The sequence below is a fragment of the Triticum urartu genome, chromosome 2A (genome assembly GCF_056163025.1).
Source record: "Triticum urartu cultivar PI428250 chromosome 2A, HENAU_Tu73, whole genome shotgun sequence".
NCBI lineage: Eukaryota > Viridiplantae > Streptophyta > Magnoliopsida > Poales > Poaceae > Triticum > Triticum urartu.
The window spans coordinates 88,071,206-88,083,568 of record NC_141874.1 but is presented as its reverse complement, the minus strand read 5'-3'; positions in this window follow the sequence as shown (position 1 = coordinate 88,083,568).

Here is a 12,363-nt window from a genome sequence, read left to right as displayed (position 1 = left end):
CATGATTTGAATGGAACTAACCCGGACTGACGCTGTTCTCAGCAGAATTGCCATGGTGTTATTTTTGTGCAGAAATAAAATTCTCGGAATGACCTGAAAATCAACGGAGAATTATTTTGGAATATATAAAAAATACTGGAATGAAGATCCAGTATGGGGGGCCTCCACATGTCCACGAGGGTGGGGGCGTGCCCTACCCCCCTGGGCGCGCCCCCCTGCCTCGTGGGCCCCCTGACGCTCCACCGACCTCAACCTTGACTCATATATTCACTTTCAGGGAGAAAAAACCCAGGGAAAATGATTCATCGCGTTCTACGATACAGAGCCGCCGCCAAGCCCTAAACTCTCTCGGGAGGGCTGATCTGGAGTCTGTTCGGGGCTCCGGAGAGGGGAATCCGTCGCCATCGTCATCATCAACCATCCTCCATCACCAATTTCATGATACTCACCGCCGTGCGTGAGTAATTCCATTGTAGACTTGCTGGACGGTGATGAGTAGGATGAGATTTATCATGTAATCGAGTTAGTTTTGTTAGGGTTTGATCCCTAGTATCCACTATGTTCTGAGATTGATGTTGCTATGACTTTGCTATACTTAATGCTTGTCACTAGGGCCCGAGTGCCATGATTTTAGATCTGAACCTATTATGTTTTCATCAATATATGTGAGTTCTTGATCCTATCTTGCAAGTCTATAGTCACCTACTATCTGTTATGATCCGGAAACTCCGAAGTGACAATAATCGGGACCACTCCCGGTGATGACCGTAGTTTGAGGAGTTCATGTATTCACTATGTGTTAATGATTTGGTCCGGTACTCTATTAAAATGAGGCCTTAATATCCCTTAGTTTCCAATAGGACCCCGCTGCCACGGGAGGGTAGGACAAAAGATGTCATGCAAGTTCTTTTCCATAAGCACGCATGACTATATTCGGAATACATGCCTACATTACATTGATGAATTGGAGCTAGTTCTGCGTAACCCTATGTTATGACTGTTACATGATGAACCACATTCGGCATAATTCTCCATCACCGATCCATTGCCTATGAGCTTTCCATATATTATTCTTCGCTTATTTACTTTTCCGTTGCTATTGTTACAATCACTATAAAACACCAAAAATATTACTTTTTGTTACCGTTACCTTTTGCCACCGTTACCACTACTATCATATTACTTTGCTACTAAACACTTTGCGGCAGATATTAAGTTTCCAGGTGTGGTTGAATTGACAACTCAGCTGCTAATACTTGAGAATATTCTTTGGCTCCCCTTGTGTCGAATCACTAAATTTGGGTTGAATACTCTACCCTCAAAAAATATTGCGATCCCCTATACTTGTGGGTTATCAGTAGGACCATTACTTCCTCGAGGGGTTCCGGTAACCCCTCGGTGCTCCGAAAAATACCCGAACCACTCCGGAACCATTCCGGTGTCTGAATACCATCTTCCAATATATCAATCTTTACCTCTCGACCATTTCGAGACTCCTCGTCATGTCCGTGATCTCATCCGGGACTCCGAACAATCTTCAGCCACCAAAACACATAACTCATAATACAAATCGTCATCGAACGTTAAGCGTGCGGACCCTACGGGTTCGAGAACTGTGTAGACATGACCGAGACACATCTCCGGTCAATAACCAATAGCAGAGCCTGGATGCTCATATTGGCTCCTACATATTCTACGAAGATCTTTATCGGTCAAACCGCAATGACAATATACATAATTCCCTTTGTCATCGGTATGTTACTTTCCCGAGATTCGATCGTTGGTATCCTCATACCCAGTTCAATCTCGTTATCGGCAAGTCTCTTTACTCGTTCCGTAATGCATCATCCCGCAACTAACTCATTAGTCACATTGCTTGCAAGGCTTATGATGATGTGCATTACCGAGAGGGCCCAGAGATACCTCTCCGATACTCGGAGTGACAAATCCCAATCTCGTTCTATGCCAACCCAACAAACACCTTCGGAGACACCTGTAGAGCATCTTTATAATCACCTAGTTACGTTGTGACGTTTGATATCACAGAAGGTGTTCCTCTGGTATTTGAGAGTTGCATAATCTCATAGTCATAGAAATATGTATAAGTCATGAAGAAAGCAATAGCAATAAAACTTAACGATCATTATGCTAAGCTAATGGATGGGTCTTGTCCATCACATTATTCTCTTAATGATGTGATCCCGTTCGTCAAATGACAACACATGTCTATGTTGGAAATATGCCCTAGAGGCAATAATAAAATGATTATTATATTTCCTTGCTCATGATAATTGTCTATTATTCATGTTATAATTGTATTATCCGGAAATCGTAATACATATGTGAATACATAGACCACAATGTGTCCCTAGTGAGCCTCTAGTTGACTAGCTTGTTGATCAACAGATAGTCATGGTTTCCTGGCTATGGACATGGGGATGTCATTGATAACGGGATCACATCATTAGGAGAACGATGTGATGGACAAGACCCAATCCTAAGCTTAGCTGAAAGATCGTGTAGTTTGTTTGCTGTAGCTTTTCTGAATGTCAAGTATCATTTCCTTATACCATGAGATTGTGCAACTCCCGGATACCGTAGGAGTGCTTTGGGTGTGCCAAACGTCGCAACGTAACTGGGTGACTATAAAGGTACATTACAGGTGTCTCCGAAAGTGTCTGTTGGGTTGGCACGAATCGAGACTGGAATTTGTCACTCCGTATGACGGAGAGGTATCTCTGGGCCCACTCGGTAATGCATCATCATAATGAACTCAATGTGATCAAGTGGTTGATCACGGGATCATGCATTACAGTACGAGTAAAGTGACTTGCCGGTAACGAGACTGAACAAGGTATTGAGATACCGACGATTGAGTCTCGGGCAAGTAACGTACCGATTGACAAAGGGAATTGTATACGGGTTGATTGAATCCTCGACATCGTGGTTCATCCGATGAGATCATCGTGGAGCATGTGGGAGGCAACATGGGTATCCAGATCCCGTTGTTGGTTATTGACCGGAGAAGCTTCTCGGTCATGTCTGCATGTCTCCCAAACCCGTAGGGTCTACACACTTAAGGTTCGGTGACGCTAGGTGTCGGTGTCAAAACCGGCGGATCTCGGGTAGGGGGTCCCGAACTGTGCGTCAAGGACGGATGGTAACAGGAGACAAGGGACATGATGTTTTTACCCAGGTTCGGGCCCTCTCGATGGAGGTAATACCCTACTCCTGCTTGATTAATATTGATGATATGGGTAGTACAAGAGTAGATCTACCACGAGATCAAGGAGGCTAAACCCTAGAAGCTAGCCTATGGTATGATTGTTGTATATGGAGTTGATGTCCTACGGACTACAACCCTCTGGTTTATATAGACACCGGATAGGGTTAGGGTTACACAGAGTTGGTTACAATGGTAGGAGATCTTGAATATCCGCATTGCCAAGCTTGCCTTCCACGCCAAGGAAAGTCCCATCCGGACACGGGACGAAGTCTTCAATCTTGTATCTTCATAGTCCTGGAGTCCGGCTGAAGGTATAGTCCGGCTACCCGAACACCCCCTAATCCAGGACTCCCTCAGTAGCCCCTGAACCAGGCTTCAATGACGACGAGTCCGGCGCGCAGATTGTCTTCGGCATTGCAAGGCGGGTTCCTCCTCCAAGTCCTTCATAGAAGATTGTAAACACCAAGAGTAGTGTCCGGCTTTGCAAAATAAGTTTCCACATATTGCCATAGAGAGAATAATATCAACACAAATCAAATCTGCTGATGTATTCCGCAGTGCGTCATCACACTACGGCCAAGTCCTTTACTCGAATCGTTTTTACTTTTCCACCTCAGCATGTTTTGCGAGGCGGTTTCCTTGGCACGTCTTGTCAAAGCAGAGATCGTGTACCCCCTTTTACGGGATTCTCATCAATACGGATGTGGGTAACCCAACTGCGCCATTTATCACGGCGCTTGGGAGGCAAGCGAGTTTTACTAGGCTGGTGGGGACGCACAACCGCATCCGCCCATATAAGGGGATAAGGATCCACCTTTTTACCTACGCCTTCTTCCTCCTTTGTCTATCCATCTCCTGCGCGCTCGAGCTCCAGCGCCCAAGCCCGCACTTCCCACCTCAACCTTCTCCAGCAATGTCCGGAGCGGGAGGCAAGTGGATGGTCTCCTCCACCACGGAGGGCCAAGTCAAGAAGCTAAGGAAGGCCGGATAGCTGTCTAAGGACATCGTGCACCGGCTTCCCGAAAAGGGGCAGCTTCTCCCCACCCCAAGGCCCCATGAGAGGGTAGTATTTCTTCCCCACTTCCTCCGCGGACTGGGTTTTCCACTCCACCCATTTGTCCGGGGGCTCATGTTCTACTACGGCCTGGATTTCCACGATCTGGCCCCGAACTTCATCCTCAACATCTCGGCGTTTATCGTCGTGTGCGAGGCTTTCCTCCGTGTCCGCCCTCATTTCGGCCTCTGGCTCAAGACCTTCAACGTCAAGCCCAAGGTGGTGCGCGGCAGCCAGGCGGAGTGCGGAGGCGCCATGGCGGGCAAGATGGCCAACGTCCTATGGTTCGAGGGCTCTTTTGTGGAGACCCTAAAGGGGTGGCAATCCGGGTGGTTTTACATCACCGAGCCACGCGATCCGAAATGGATCGCAGCCCCCGAGTTCTGATCCGGACCCCCCACGCGGCTTATGTCCTGGAAAGAGACGGGCCTGTCGTGGGGTGACGAAAAAGAGGTGACCGGATTGCAAACATGCATCCAGTCCCTGGTGAACAAGCCAATCCGGCTTGTTAATGTAATCCAGGTTATGCTCGTCCGCCGGATCCTCCCGTGCCAACAACAGGATTTTAATCTATGGGAGTTCGACCCGGCGCAGCACCAAACCCTTAGCAGGCTCTTCGACACGACGTACGAAGATGCCTGGAAGGTGCTATTCAAGGGCGCCGAGGCTCCCGCATCCGCTTCTGAGGACCGCGGATACAGCTCGCAGCGTCACGCTAGCGAGGTAAGCTATCTTCACCTTTTACAGGATGTTAAGCTTTTTTCATAGTTTGACTCTATGCGGGATCTAAACTCCCTTACCTTTGACAGGCTTGGCGGGCGATATTCGGACCGATTAACTGTCCGGCTCCGCTGCCCGAAGACCCAGCCCCAGCTCTACTAGTGAAGCTGCTGGTTCCGGCGCCTTATGTGGTGCCGAAGAAGAAGGCCAAGAAGAAGAAGACCACGGGGACTCGAAAGAGTGCCCATAACGTGGTGGTGTCGGACTCGTCATCCGATGAGTCCGAGACGCCCTCTTCCCGTGAAAACGAGGAGGAGGAAGAAGAAAACTCTCCCCCCCAGCGGAGGGAGGAGAGAAGAGGAAGGCCGCCCCAACGGGGGAGGCCGAGGGGTCTAGGAAAAGGAAGACCCCTCCGCCGGACTACTCCCCCGACGCCGAAGAGGGCGAAGAGGAGTGGCCAAACAGGGCCAAGCGTCCGGCGAAATCGTAAGTTCAGATATCAGAGTAACTCATGATGTTCCTTTGTTGCACAGCTTTCCCTAATGTCGAACATAATTATGCAGCCCGCCTCGGGCCGAATTCAACGAATCGTCGAGCGGCTCCCTGGACTCATCGGACGTGAACTCAGTTCCGCCCGCTGTCTCCCCCCACACTGCAGACGACGCCGAAGTGGCGTCGCGACAAGCTCCGGGGCAGGAGGAGGTGGTCCCGGAGGAGCCGCAAGGCAACCTCCCGGACTCCAGGAGTGAAGGGGATAAGCCCCCCCAGGGCTCCAAGTCCGGCTTTGTGCCGGAGACCGCGTCGGAATCTTCCACAGTTCCGGACCGCGGTAGGCGAACTCCTTCCAAGAGGAGCAAGCCTTCTGAGCCGGCGGCCTCCGTCCAACCGGAGGTGCCGGACAATCTGCTGGAGGTGCTTGACGGCGCCTCCATCGACGAGGGGCACCGTACTATTATGAGTACGGTGATCCAGAAGGTTCGGTCCGCCAAGAGCGGACTGACTGAAGCTTGCGCTAGCCTTCTAACAGGCTTCGAGGTAAGTAAAAATATGTAAAAATATTACCGCATAGACAGTAGCCCCTGATGCTCTGTTTGGCGTTCGGAAAGAAAAGCCGAATAGAGGATCTATTAAATTTCGTAGGAGTCTAACAAAAAAGAGTCAATATGCGTATGCAGGCTTTGCTGCTATCTACCGCCGCACTGACTGCGGAGGTGGGTGTCCTGAAGCAGGACCTCGAGCGGACCGAGCAAGAGCTCGGCCTTGCCAAGCGGCGGCTCGAGGAGAAAGAAGGTAAGAAATACCTTACAGAAAAAGTGCCTATAAAAAGGCGTGATTGCAAAAAAAATAACAGGATTGTACTGCTTATTGTAGGGGCCACGACTGAGGTGGCGACCCTTAAGCAGGTGCTGTCTGAGGCCAAAAATAAAACGGCCGCGGAGCGCACCGAGCGAGACAGACTTGGGGCTCAGGTCGGCGAGGTGCAGCAAGAGCTTCAGGCTCTCATGAAAAAACATGAGAGTTTGGAGCTTGAGTCAAAGGCGCAAGCATCCGAGCTCGCGACGGCCCTTGAGACTGCCAAGTCTGCCAAGGCCGAAGCCCAAAAGGCCCTCCAAGAGTTGGAGGAGATGAGGAAGATAGCAGCGGGTAAGGCATTCTTTATGCAAAGCAGAAATGTAAAAGTAAACTACTTGTTACTTACCCAAATCCGGAGCTCTCCAGGGGTATTCGCAGATCTTCCCCGCAGCGTATCCGACGCTGCCGCATTCTACCGAGCTAAAGAGGGCAGCTCGACAGAGAAGGTGTTCTGGTCTTAGTATTCTGAGGCCGGACACCCTGTGCCCTTGAGCGACCAGCTGAAACAGCTGGTCGAGCTCCACAAGGCGGCCGAACAGGCCATGAAGGGCTTCATAGTTCGGCTGTGGCCCGGAGAGGCCCTGCCTGGGAGCTATTTCGGGCTGGTGCGGCGGCTGGTGGAGGCCTGTCCAAGGCTCGAGGTCATCAAGCGCTCCGTCTGCATCGAAGGTGCCCGTCGGGCCCTTGCCCGTGCAAAGGTGCACTGGGGTAAGCTGGACGGTGAGAAGCTTCTGAAGGACGGGCCGCCGCCGGGGAAGGAGCATCGTAGGCCCGAGAACTACTACAAGGATGTTCTTGCAGGTGCCCGCCTTGTGGCGGATGAATGTACCAAGGATGTGATTTTTGAATGAACTCGCTCGTGTTTATCCTGTGCGCTGAAAACTTGTTCATATGCGCTAAGAAATGCTTATTGAATTTAAAATATTACTTTCTGTGCGGCCGTTTATCAAAAAATTGAGAGATGGCCAGTCGTCGACTTCTGCCCCCATGCCACTAGTGCTTGGGTGTTCGGGATAAACCTGAGTGCTCTTTTTCTCATAGTTGGGTCCTTCGAGGGAGGCGCTCAGCACAACGAACCAGGCAACGGACTATAATGCTTGAACACTCTCACTTAGCCATAGAACTCTATAATTTTAAATTTCGGCGAAGCCCCTAGTTCGGAAGACTGAGTTCGGGGCGCTATCCACGCCTTGGCCGGACAAAGCCAGCTCCTCGCTCGAAGCGGCATAAGTCTTTAGGGACTCGAAAAACCTCTCGAACAGCGACCAGTCTCTCGCCTCATCATGACAGTCAGTTTTAGCTTTCTCCACTGAGGTGCTTAACCCAGCTGAACCGGGGCACAATCGCAGTGGTTCTCCTAGTGCTACCTTAGCCGATATAGCGGAACGTAAGGCACCAAAACATAGGAGCCGGGCAAACCCAACTATTGACCCAAATCATGATTCGGAGCCGATGCATATAGTGCTATAAGTTCGGGGTGCCGCACTTGTGAAAGTGTACGGACTTCTCGCACCATAATGAGGGGTACTGAAGCCCCTGGCGTGTTTGCCGTACCATGGTGTACGGGTGCAATCACGTCATTTAATAAACATATATGTGAAAAGAGGATAATGCAAAAAATAGACAAAAAGCTATGCATTGTTTATAGAGAGGCTATTTATCAAAGCCGAACGATACAAATAGTGTGATAAGCAAAAAGATATTGGACTATTTAACATGTCCTGACCAGGGGCAGGCCGCGGAATTGTATTCAAAACAGGTATACTGCTCGTAACAGAGACCACCTGGGAGTTCCATAATGCGGCATGGCTTGTCTGCCTCCCTGGATCTTGCATCGTTTGTGCGGCAGTCGAATTGCCGAACAGGTCGTCCGAAGTATGGAGTCCTGAAAGTAAGAAAAAATTAAAAAAAGAATCCGGCAGCCCCTAGTACGTTTTAAGCCGTATTTTGGGCGTGCCGTTATTGTGCCCCTTCCCTTGTGCCCATGGTATTTCAAGGGCGTAGTTATGTACGCGAGGCACTGGTTTCGCTATGTCGCGAGAGCTGGGGTTGGGGCCGCATTGCTATGCTTGCTCAGAGCGTGCCAGGCGGTCCTGCTGTGGGTTACTCGGGGCGCGCTTGGCAGTGTTTGGCTTTTTAACGGCCGGACTGGAGAATTGCCTAAGAAGGCTACTTTGTACTTTCGCTGCGAAAGCCGCCGTGTGCTCCTCCGTACGGAGGGAGCGTTCGGTGTTTCTGTTGACCGTGATTACTCCTCGAGGGCCTAGCATCTTGAGCTTGAGATATGCGTAGTGCGGCACCGCATTGAACTTTGCGAATGTGGTTCGTTCGAGCAGGGCATGATAGCCACTGCGAAACAGGACTATATCGAAGATTAACTCTTCGCTTCGAAAATTGTCCGGGGATCCGAAGACCACGTCAAGTGTTACCGAGCCTGTACAGTTGGCTTCTATACCTGGTATAACGCCTTTAAAGGTCGTTTTTGTGGGCTTAATCCTTGAGGGATCTATGCCCATTTTCCACACTGTATCCTGATAAAGCAGGTTCAGGCTACTGCCGCCGTCCATGAGGACTCTTGTGAGATGAAATCCATCGATGATTGGGTCGAGAACCAATGCGGCGAAGCCGCCATGACGGATGCTAGTGGGATGGTCCCTTCAATCAAAAGTGATCGGGCAGGAGGACCATGGGTTGAACTTTGGGGCGACTAGCTCCATCGCGTATACGTCCCGTAGCGCACGCTTCCGCTCCCTCTTGGGAATGTGGGTTGCGTATATCATGTTCACCGTCCGCACTTGTGGGGGAAAGCCCTTCTGTCCATTGTTGTTCGGCGGCCTGGGCTCCTCCTCGTCGTCGCTGTGCAGCCTCTTGTCTTTGTTTTCGGCTCTTAACTTGCCTGCCTGCTTGAACACCCAACAATCCCTGTTAGTGTGATTGGCTGGCCTTTCGGGGGTGCCATGTATCTGGCACAAGCGGTCGAGTATTCGGTCCAAACTGGACGGGCCCTGAGTATTCTTTTTGAATGCCTTTTTCCGCTGACCGGATTTATAGCCTCTGAATCCGGCATTGACTGCCGTGTCTTCATTGCTGTCACTGCTAACGCGGCGTTTTTGCTTATTCCGACATGTCCTGCCACTTTTGTCCTTGGTATCCGAATTACTAGGGTTCTTTGATAAGTTGTTACTGCGAGCTAGCCAGCTGTCTTCTCCCGCGCAAAAGCGGGTCATGAGTGTCGTGAGGGCTGCCATAGATTTTGGCTTTTCCTGTCCCAGCTGCCGGGAAAGCCACTCGTCGTTGATGTTATGCTTGAAGGCTGCTAGGGCCTCTGCGTCTGGACAGTCGACTATCTGGTTTTTCTTTGTTAGGAACCGTGTCCAGAATTGCCTGGCCCATTCCTCTGGCTGCTGAATTATGTGGCTTAAGTCGTCGGCATCCGGTGGTCGCACGTAAGTGCCCTGGAAGTTGTCGAGGAATGCGGCTTCCAGGTCCTCCCAAGAACCGATTGAGTCTGCTGGCAAGCTGTTAAGCCAATGCCGGGCCGGTCCTTTAAGTTTGAGCGGGAGGTATTTGATGGCGTGTAGATCATTGCCGCGTGCCATGTGGATGTGAAGGAGATAATCTTCGATCCATACCGCCGGATCTGTTGTGCCATCGTATGATTCGATGTTTACGGGTTTGAAACCCTCTGGGATTTTATGATCCATTACTTCATCCGTGAAGCATAGCGGGTGTGCGGCGCCTCTGTACTGGGCTATATCACGACGCAGCTCGGAAGAGCTATGTCTGTTGTGTTCGGCCCGGCCGGATTTGTTGTATCCGGACTGAAGATCATCGTCACGTGCCGTAGGGCGCCTGCGCGATCCGTAGATCGGTCTTGTTTGTCTTGCCTTATCCTCCAGTACGTCTCGCAGGTCTGGCGCATTTTCCCGTGCCTTAGTTGAGCGGCGTCGGGGCATGGCTTGGGTGGAGGGCCGAGAGGCCTCTCTGTCGCGGCCGCGAGGTGGCCGGTCTGCCATGTCGTGCGCTGGTGATGTAGGTGCTTCCTCCTCTGATCGGGGTAGCGGCCTGCGCTTTGGGTAACTCTTGGAGGGGCGTTCGAGTTCATACTCTTCGGCCGCAAGGACTTCAGTCCATTTGTCAGCTAGCAAATCTTGGTCAGCTCTAAGCTGTTGCTGCTTTTTCTTGAGGCTGCTTGCCGTGGCTAAAAGCCTGTGTTTGAAACGCTCTTGTTCGGCGGGGTCTGATGGTACGACGAATTCGTCGTCATCGAGGCTTGCCTCATCTTCGGAGGGAGGCATATAGTTATCATCCTCGACCTCTCGGTCTGCCGCTCTCTCATGAGGGCTGGCTTCTCCATCTTCCTGTGCCGAATCTTGCTGGGGTGGGTGTTCTTCGGCGCTATCCGGGGTAGTATTATCTCCCGTGCCGGAATCACCGTTTTTGCTTTGACGGGATTTAGAGCGGCGCCGCTGACGCCGGCGCTTTGGCTGTTTCTTGGAGGTGTCATCCCCCGCTGTTCCATCGCCATCTCCATCTTTTGGAGTATCCACCATATATATGTCATATGATGAGGTGTCCTTCCAGCGCCCTACAGGTGCTGGTTCCTGTTCGTCTCCTACATCGTCGTCCATACCGTCGATGTCTTCGGAGCCGAAGTCAAGCATGTCGGTTAAATTGTCGACAGTGGCTACAAAGTGGGTGGTGGGTGGGCTTTGAACTTCTTCATCGTCCGTATCCCATCCTCGCTGACCGTAATCCGGCCAGGGCTCTCCTGATAAAGAGAGAGACTTGAGAGAGTTCAGGATGTCGCCAAAAGGCGAGTGCTGAAAGATGTCCGCGGCGGTGAACTCCATTATCGGTGCCCAATCGGATTCGATTGGCAGGGGCGCGGGGGGTTCGAAGTCCAGGGAGGAGTTCGGATCCTCGGAGTCACGGGTCATGCAGAGTGCGGGGCTGGCGTTCGGCTCAATCGCCTTTGAGATCGCAGCCCCCGAGGTGACGTCCAACCGCTCATCCTCGATTGGCGCAATAGGCTCCGAGTTAGGGGTTGGAACCGGTGCGTGTGCGGCCTCCACGACACTGTCCGGAGGCAGAGCTAGATCATGCCCCTCGAGATAGTGCGGCGCGCTTGGCCGTGGCTCGAACCCGTCGAAGATCAAGTCTCCGCGGATGTCAGCCGTGTAGTTTAAGCTTCCAAACCTGACTTGATGGCGAGGGGCGTAGCTTTCGATCTGCTCCAGGTGGCCAAGCGAATTGGCCCGCAGTGCGAAGCCGCCGAAGACGAAGATCTGTCCGGGGAGAAAAGTCTCACCCTGGACCTCATCGTTGTTGATGATCAAGGGAGCCATCGGGCCTAAAGGCGACGGCACAGGGGAACTCTCAATGAAAGCACCAATGTCGGTGTCAAAACCGGCGGATCTCGGGTAGGGGGTCCCGAACTGTGCGTCAAGGCCGGATGGTAAGAGGAGACAAGGGACACGATGTTTTTACCCAGGTTCGGGCCCTCTCGATGGAGGTAATACCCTACTCCTGCTTGATTAATATTGATGATATGGGTAGTACAAGAGTAGATCTTGTTGGAAATATGCCCTAGAGGCAATAATAAATTAGTTATTATTATATTTCCTTGTTCATGATAATCGTTTATTATCCATGCTATAATTGTATTGATAGGAAACTCAGATACATGTGTGGATACATAGACAACACCATGTCCCTAGTGAGCCTCTAGTTGACTAGCTCGTTGATCAATAGATGGTTACGGTTTCCTAACCATGGACACTGGATGCCGTTGATAACGGGATCACATCATTAGGAGAATGATGTGATGGACAAGACCCAATCCTAAGCCTAGCACAAAGATCGTGTAGTTCGTATGCTAAAGCTTTTCTAATGTCAAGTATCATTTCCTTAGACCATGAGATTGTGCAACTCCCGGATACCGTAGGAGTGCTTTGGGTGTATCAAACGTCACAACGTAACTGGGTGACTATAAAGGTGCATTACAGGT